This window comes from Pinus tabuliformis, chromosome 7 (genome assembly GCF_031772625.1).
Source record: "Pinus tabuliformis cultivar Carrire ecotype Pingquan chromosome 7, CPIR1, whole genome shotgun sequence".
In the NCBI taxonomy this organism is placed as follows: Eukaryota; Viridiplantae; Streptophyta; class Pinopsida; order Pinales; family Pinaceae; genus Pinus; species Pinus tabuliformis.
This window is the reverse complement of record NC_142293.1, coordinates 1,018,610,413-1,018,619,864: the sequence shown is the minus strand read 5'-3', so window position 1 is coordinate 1,018,619,864 and position 9,452 is coordinate 1,018,610,413.

Below are 9,452 nucleotides of genomic sequence, written 5' to 3'. Positions count from 1 at the left end.
TTAGAGGTGGAGCGATGGTTGGTTTATAGCGTGGGAGCGTTTGGCATAACCCACGGGCCGACTCACATGTTGGGGCGACTTGAACGAAGGATTGTTTGCCGACCAGCAATCGGATGGCAAGTTTGCGACGTGTAAGGGCGTTTTGGCACGCGGTGGTCGAGTCGGCCTGGGCAGCGACTCGCCCAACCGCTCGTATAAATATGGCAAGGCGTTGGAGCATTTGGCATTCATTCGAAGATGGACATTTGAACATGAGCATTCGGTGATCAAGAAAAAAGTGCGAAGTAGTGGAGCAGGTCGCAAAAGAGGCGCGGGCATATATGCACCCGCTCTTGGGCAAGCACACACGATACGCACAGGGTTCGGTTCTCGGGTGAGGGCGCGGGTAAGGAAGGCACCCGCCGTTCGGTGTGACACGGGGTGTCTCGGGTAGGTCGCCCGCCCGTCGTGGAAGAAGAAACGCGGAGGTGTCTCGGTGACTCGGGTAAGCCGCCCGCCCGTCGTGCAACATGAAACGCTGGGTGACTCGGGTGAGGTCGCCCGCCCGTCGTGCAGCGGTAAACGAGGTTCGGTCGACGAGTACGGTTGGCAGCTCGTGTGAGGGCGCGCCCACCCAGCTCGGGCAAGGAACTCGGTTGGCACACGGAGGTGTTGCCTATTTGTAAAATTGGCTAAGTATGAAACTTGGTGTTTCCCAAGTATACTTGTAAAGCCCCGTAAACATTGTGGAGTTGAATAATATATTGTATTCGGGCAGACTCATTGTTCAGGGAGTTGCCCCTCCCTTTACACTGTGCAATTGTGTTCTTCATGTATAATCGCTGATGATAATTGCCTATGTGTATGGGTGTTCATTGGCATAAAGGAAACACAATAATACTTGGTTGCGAAAAACAAACTAAGTAGAAACAAACTAAGTAGACTAATGGTTAGGCGTAGTCCATGAACATAAGTATTGGTGAAAAGAAAGTGTTCGGTGGCGCCGCACCTCGCCAAGTACGGCTGAAAGAGTACTGTAGGCCTAGGGGCGTGACACGCGGGGTTCCCATGTCGCTCGCGCCGTGTTGGGGATGGCGCACGCCCCTTGATACCTGCACGATGGGCGAGCCACCGACGGAAGGCGCGCGAGCGACCCTTGTTGCGTGCCCGGATGAAAGAGGTGACCATGTGCAGACGAGTCAGGATGCGGGCAGGTGTGCGACGTGCGGCGACGGGTGTAATCGGCGAGGTGTTGGAGCCGACCCATGGGTGCGACGGTGCACACGAAGGGACGCGGCGGTTCGTTGGAATGGGGCGTGTCGAGGTTATGTGGCAGGTCAGCCGGGCATGCATGAGTATGGAGCCGACCCTTTTTATCCTCGAGAGACACGGCCCTTGGGCGAAAGGATGCGTATAAGCAAGGAGGATGGCGTTCGACGAAGGGACATCGAACTCAGACTTCCACATCGCAGAACAAGTGCGAACGAAGGAGTTGGGCGAAAATGGAAGGAAGAGAAGGACACGGGTAAGAGGGCCGCACCGGCGGGCAGATTACAGAGGGCGGGTCGGGCTTGGTAGCGCGGACAGGCAGAGCGGGGCAGGTTACCGTCCGGGCAGGCAGGCCGCACTGCATGCGGGCCATGCGCCCTCACTATGGACCGCACCGACGGGCAGAGTTTGGGCGCCGCGGAAGGGAAATTCGGGCGGACAGGTTCGCAGTTCAGGTGTGGAGTTGTGTCGTGCAGACCGCGGGCCAGTGCAGCACGACCACACGACACGACAGGTTGAAAGAATAATTGAAGAAGATAAATTTATGGTAAGTTATTTTCGCTGCATTGTTAAGAACACTTACTGGAAAATTGATCGAGTGTTGAAGTAGGCGCAGACCGTGTACTCAAGTATTGGTAAAAGGAAAAAGTACGGCGGTGCCGCACCCGCTTATGCGTGGTTGAAATACTACCACTAGGATAGGAGCGTGACATGGGGTCTCCCGGTCCCTCCTCGACAAAGGTCGCCAAATTGCGGGGTACCCGGGGATTCCATGTCCCGCCTTGTCGAAAGCATCCCAAGTGCGGGAAATTTGGGGTTTGCATGTCTCGTCGCGATGGAAATCGCCCCAGGTGTAGTAAACTTGGTGTACATCGAGCCCGCAACCTCACATCAAGAAAAAGGCTCGGTTGGTCAAGAGAATGAAGGTTTCTTCATTGGTAAAGGACCTCGCTAAGGATCAAAGGTTGGAGTCTCTTCTAGAGCTAGTCCACCATGGACTATCAAAAGTTGAAAGAAGGACAGAGTGCCGGGGAACGAAGTGCCGAAGAAACAAAGTGCAGAGAGGAGGAAGGACTCGACTTGTGCTTGGGGGATATTATTGTCAAGGGTCTAGGGCTTCGCAATGACCAATAAGAAGCTTCAATGAGGGAAATTTACGAAAGGGTTTTCCTCTCTGAGAGAGAGAGAGAGAGGTTTTTCCCTGGCAGAGAGCCAACATCTTGTGTTCTTGTTCTTATGTTTTTGGCACCAGTTTGATGAAAGTAAACACACATGCATTAATAATAATAGAAGAAGATTAAGATAACACGATAAATTGCAAAAGAGCTTCACAAATTGTTATCAAGTCTAGAAGAATCCCGCTATACCCCATTGCCCCAGATTCTTCAACGCGGTATCGGAGCTAAGGTGACACATCAAGGAAAGGGAATCCCAAGAACATCCGCAAGGTTGAAGCGTCAAGACAAGAAGTCTCAATCACATCAAGGACAAGAAGGTCTACCATCTATCATTCCTCATGGAAGACTACAAAGCAAGAAGAAACGCCTTGTATAAAGGCACCTACAAGAAGAACAAATCAAAGAGGGACCTACATCAAGCTACACCATCTTGAAGAATGAAAGGCACCGCGAGTCAAGTCATCAAGCAAGTCCATTTGAAGAAAGCAACTTGAACAACATCAAGATCTAAGGAAGGCAAGCCATCAAGTCTTCAAGAAGAAAGCAAGTTCACTACATCTCAAACTCTATCAAGTAAGTATATGTCCCCTTATGAGTATACCTTAGTGTCTTTTTGTAAGGAAAGTAACAAATTGGTTGGGGCCACTACATGTCCAAAGTCGAACGGTTTGGATGCCAAGAGTATGGACGCTACAAAAGGGATTTTCCTAAACTTAAGAAGGACGACAACAACAAGAGAAAAAGGGAAGAAGCTCATGTAACTCAAGAAGTGAAAGAAGACGACAAGAAGCAAAAGAAGGAAGATCCTCCTAGGACTAAGTCAACCTCTTTGCTTAAAGTCTTCTTTCAAAGGGGGTAGAGGTCTCATTGGGGGTCCCATTTATGGGATTCAAGAGAGGATGATATAGAGGCGAGAGCAGATGAAGCAAGAAAGGCTACACCAATCGAGGAGAACTATCAAATAAAGCCGCGATGATAAAAGCATAATCAAGGTGAGGTATGTATGCATCAAAGTTTAAGTCATGTCGCCATATATATTGATTGGGTCATGGGAAAAGTTCTAGAATCACGATCAAGAATAAAAGGATCTCTTTCGCCAACGACATGCTCGGAGGCATGTGCTACAGTGGAGTAAAGGTCAACATGAAGAAGTGCTCTCATAAGGAGTATAAGGTGGTTGACCAATCAATCCAATAAGAAGCAAATGAATAACATCGCGGTCACAAAGAATAACTATTTGACAAGATTCCTCAACATCTCTCGAAAGAAGGCAGGACAACTCTGACAAAGGAAGAAAAAGATAAAGGACCCTTGACACCTACGAAGGCCTTGGAGATAGTAAGGTGCAGATAACCGATTCAACTCTACAAATATGTCATGATGAAGAGAAATTTCACGATGAAGACATGAAGGGCCACTAAATCAAAGTACGGGAACAAGCGAGTACAACTAAGCATCCATGTGATAAGTGTTATGAAGGATAGACAAGGTGACAAAGGAGTAGCTAGATGACAAAAAGGCCCTGATATATATCAAGAAGGCCACTTTCCACGAAGGGAGCAATGACATGACAAACCAGGGGGGAAAGTGATCGATGGCCGGTACCCTGCCAAGAAGAAGTTCAAACAAAGACTTCATGACATCGAAGGAAAGAAGGAGATCAAGCGACTGAAGGACCCACGAAGAAGACGTTGTTGATGAATGGACAAGTCCCTAGCTAAGAGGGAGTTTTAACAAGTTCCCAAATACAAAGGAGCTGTTGTGGGGGAAATTATCCAACTCGGAATGACCCTAACCCACTCTAAGGGTGACAGTTCCTTAGCAACAGCTGAAAGCCAAGCTATCTAAAGTTTCTTCTTTATGACATGCAAGAGATAAAAGGAAGAGATCCACTTACCAATGTCTTGCGCAAATGGTCGATCCAATCTCCTTTGTTCGCCGCTTGCTCCCAGCTCCAAGTCTTTTCACGGGCCCAGCTACACGAGATCCTGCAAATAAGACAAGAAAAGGAAACTACAAGAAGCATGCATTCATAATCGATTCAAGGATTAGCATAAATCAAAGACGCAAGTGAGACAATACACTATTGAAGCACATGCGAATAGAAGAACCTCAAATGCTTTATTAATATATGGAAGTAAGGTTCAGGCGGTGATACAACCATGAGAGGTCCAATCCAGCATCACCTTCCCGACGGAGAGAAATCTCTTCTTCACCTCCCTCAAGCAATCACCCAATGCTCACAACTGTAAACCAACAGCAATTCTTCGCGCTAAATTCCGGCCTCAAGATCCCATGGGATGAGATCCTTATATAGAGTTTTGGAGTGAAGATAAGTCAGCTTGATGTGTGACTTGTTGTCCTCTTCAACTCCAGTTGTTCTTCAGTTCTTCACTCGGAGTTTCCACCTTCCACTTGGAGTTTTAGAAGCTCTTAACTCATCATTAGGCGAATCTTATGATCAAGTGTCTTTTTGGAAGCTTCCTGGGCACTGGCACATTGAGAAAAAGATTCCTCCACATGTCAAAGTACGCCCAGCGCAGGTAGCCTTGTTGCACTTGCTATGCAGCGCAGGTACACCATGGAGCTCTTGACATTCAGCGCAGAAGCCTAGTGGAGCAGCTGCTTTGATCCAAAATTGACCTGTTTTTGAGTGTTTTTCAGTGGAGAACTGATTTGCAGTGCTGTGGTTTGCTGACCTTGTTCCTCTAAGGGTAAGAACAACATGTTTAGGGACTTTGGATCCCTTAGATTATTGACATTTCATGCTCTATGCTGTAAGGCACAAAAATGTCTATAACAGTTGCCCCCTAAAGTATGAGGTCGTTTATCGGGTGAAATGCTTTATTAGGAGGATCCGAAGTTCATTCAATCATCGGGAGGTGACCTGTAACAAGATACAATACAATACATTATCTTTTCATACTTTCTTTTCATGATCTAGCTGATGCGGGCATTTCCCATGCTCAGCTTTATAAATACATTTGTTGTACATAAACAGACGATCGTCTGATAGAAGACTGATAATTCTATGCTTTTAATTATCATCCTTTTAGTAGGATGATCATCTGCTGCACATGTCTATGTTTTTATCTCCTGAATATATATCGCAGCCCGGATGGATGAAACTAGATCCGGGGTCTTCAAACTTGTCCGATCTTCACTCTAGTACAAGTCGATCCATGTGAGAATTTCTTGAAGTCGAACATGGAAAGACATCGCTTGATTACCAGTCAATAATGTAAACTGTTAACAAGCACGAGAGGAATCACCGATAATGCTGATGACCCTCAAGGTACTGCAGCACAATTCACGTGGTGTGAATATAGGATCTGACGTCGAACACCACGCAAAGTCTCTTGGTCGAAGGTCATTAATGTATACCTATCGCCGGGAGTGAGAAACTTGCCATTGAGGCATGCAAGCTTCAAAGTACTGAGGGGGTGTTCCTAGATCAACTTCTCGGATAATGAGCTGATGTCGACAAGAAGTGATCCGTCAAAGGAGGGCCTTAATGAATCCCACATCAGTGACACGGAACGGAGCTAGTGATGATGGTGAAAACGATCTGTGAAATATGATTCGGGGTGGCGGTCATGGAAGGATGAAAGATGATGTACGGTAGTGGATGGGACCCGGTTGACACTTTCTGAATGACATCTCTTGAACATATAACGACACTGATGTGATGGATCGGTAGCATTACCCCATGTATGGATGGTATGGCGAGACCATGGTGAAGGGACCGGTGAATGATAATAACCCAACCCGATATTTACGGAGGCAAAAGTGTCATGTTCAAGAGCGACTTGCTACCATTAAGCTTTGAGGTTCTTCCCAATTTTTCCCCAGTCATTTCTGACCAGTACCTCTTTATTTTTGTCAAGCTTGAGGAGGATAACATATGCTTGTTCTATAACCTGCCCTTCGGGCAAGCCCATCGCTATGTTTTAACGAGCCTAGCGATAGGGAAACTCGTTCTCGTCTGAAGACAAGTTTGTCGCTATCTAATATTTTTAACGAGCCCAGCGACAAAGACAACTCGGTCCTTTTCATTTTTAGAGAGTCTGAAAAGGGTACATAAAGTCGACTCCAGGGGTCCTTTTTCGTCATCTAATCCCTTAAGTCCGAAAAAGTATAAAACAATACAGAAGGGATGAATGTTCGATATCTTTATCGAGCCGAACTAGACAAGCGCTCGATCTTTTTGTGCAATAATCCCTCAGGTCCAAAAAGATTAAAATCTAGAGGAGGGATAGCTCTTCCGGTCCTTTTAACGAGCTGGAAGGCCAAAAATCGGCAAACTTTTCATGTTTTACGAGTCAGTGAAAAGAGCTCAAAGAAGACTCGTATTTTGAGGAACGAGTGATAAACAGGGATAGCAGCAGATTCCAGGTACAGGTTGGAATTTTCCAATCACGGCAGTATTACAAGGATGGCTAGGTGGGATCACTCTTCGCAGCTGTTCCTCAAAATAGGTAAACAATCAAGTGGATGTGAATGATCGGCCAAATGAAAAGTGGAGGTGACGGTGCACAAACACGACCAAGGCTTTTATGGCTGATGAATTTACGGTCTCAAATGGTTATTTACCGGTTCATTTTTCTGAATGAGCTTGAACTCTGGGGGAAGCTTGCTCACAAGCTTACGTTTATTTTTTAACGAGCATGAATTTCCGCATTAAAACTGCTCGGATCTTGCGTTTATTTTTTAACGAGCATGAACTTTGCCAAAACTTCTCGTTAGATAAGATCAAATTCATATTTTACCATGACTAGCTTTTTCTTTTCAGAGATAGTACTGTATCATCAATTGCTGCAACAAACTTTGTTAGAAACGGATAACATGAAGTAAAAATACTAATATTTTACTTTGAACTACGCAAAAAGCAATTAAAAGATGTTTTTACCTCTCATTTTACCATTTCATGTGCGTTTGGTTTGTTGGAGCTTTGGAGGTGCCTCTTCCTCTCGATTTTTCACCAGCTGATTTCGGGAGATTCTGTGGACGATTTTCAGCGCCGTTTTCACCAGGTAGGAGCTAAACCCTAGCTCTATCTTTTCATGGTCTTATTTCTCAGTTTCATGCTTGTTTTCCTGCCCCCATGAGCCCTTGGGGTTTCTCTAGGGCGCTCTGCCATCAGCGCAGGTGCCCTATATCAAAACCTGCGTTGGGGCCCTCTTTTTCAAAGGCAGTTTGTCTCCCAACGCAGGTGAGACCCTTCCCTACCTGCGTTGGGCGCAGAAAACATCTTGGTTGCACAATTTTTCATGAGATTTTTGCCATTTTCTTTACCGAGTCAGGGATCTTACTCCTCCTCTTGTTTGTTTTGCAGAGTTTATTGGAGCAGAATGACTCTTACGTGGCGAGAACGAGAGCATGAAGAGGAGGACATGATTGCCCTCCATGATCCTGTTACCGTGAGCGCGTTGCGGAACTGTGGCTTGCTAAAATTCTTCCGCATATCTAGCATGAGGGCACAGATACGTTTACTGCAGTACCTGCTTGATGCTTGGGATCCTGTTAACCAAGTGTTCCAGATTAGGGGCAAGTCCATCCCTTTGACCATAGTGGACATTTACTTCTTGACCGGGTTGTCAAGGCGGGGTGCCCCCATTTCCTTGTCCGGTTCGGCCCGAGGGAGTGATTCCGTGAAAGACTATATCCGTCAGTATTGCAGGGAGGGATCCCAGCCGAGCAGAGACGGCAAGATTTCTATCTGTGATGTTACTGACAGGTCTCTCAGGTCTATTCTGTACACGATTTGTAGGATGGCCGGTAGTGCCTCCCCTCATGTTGCCAAAAGGTCATATGTGCAGCACGCCCTGGAGTGTCTTCAGCCGAAAGTTTTTAACTGGTGTGATGCAGTACTGGTTCAGATGAAAAACCAGTTGACCAAAGTAAAGGACAGGAGACTGAAGAATTTCGGCTTTGGTTCAGTTTTGACTGCCTTCGCTTTGGAGAAGATACCCCTGATGCAACCTCAGTACATTGTCCTCGACTTGCCATCTCCTACTGAGCCACGCATGCAGAGGTGGGTTGACCACATGGCTAGACATGCAGGTCAATCTAAGATTACTTTCACTGATGCCTTCTTTAGGTGGTTCGAGCGGCAGGATATGGCTTTTTCCGAGTATCCATATGTTGGCATGGATTTCCGAGGTGATCCGGATTTGGTACTACCGGATGGCGAGCAGTGGGGTGATCTTGGTAAATATTTTGACCTTATCACTGTTTACTGTTTTTTATTTATAATGTCCTTGTGCTTTACTCTATCAAGACTCTAATCAAACTCATGTGTGCATGCAGATGTGGGCCCCGTCCGTCCAGCAGTTTGTCCGGGAGTTCCGGCCGCTGCCCCAGCAGGGGAGGCTCCAGGGAGGGCTATTCTCCGTGACCTTGACTTGGCCGAGACTCTTGCTGCTGTGCAGGAACAGGTCGAGGGTCTTACCTTCGGGATTTCGGATGTACGGATTGACGAGTTGCCTCTGCGATTGCAGCGACATACTGCTGGTGTCCCTAGACGATGGTCTCGTCTTCTGCGCATGATTGCACAGGCCGTGGCATGTTATCATGAGCATCACTAGGCTAGGGTGCCCCCCAGCCATTTTTGAGTTTTGGGGTCGTATGACCGATTTTGTCTTGGTTACAGAACATTATATGTAAACCGTAAACAGTTATATATATTTTTGATTTTCGGGTTTTATTCCAGTTTTTATGTGATCCATGTATGAAACATCGATGATGCTTTTCTTTTTATCAAATTTGCAAATGTCTATCTAACACATAATTTGCTAATGAGTCGGTTAATGTGTTTAAGTTTCTGGAAATGTGTTGATATTGGATAAAATCAAACTGTCTTTCCAAGATTTTCACTCTTAGGAACTTGCGATAAATAGCTGGATTTCGGACAGAGTAGGTACCTTTGAGCTGTAGTACCACGAGCTGTGAATCTAGCCTGACGACTAGCCGGCGTATGCCATGGGTGATGGCATCAGAGAGGAGCTCTATCAACGCGCTATACTC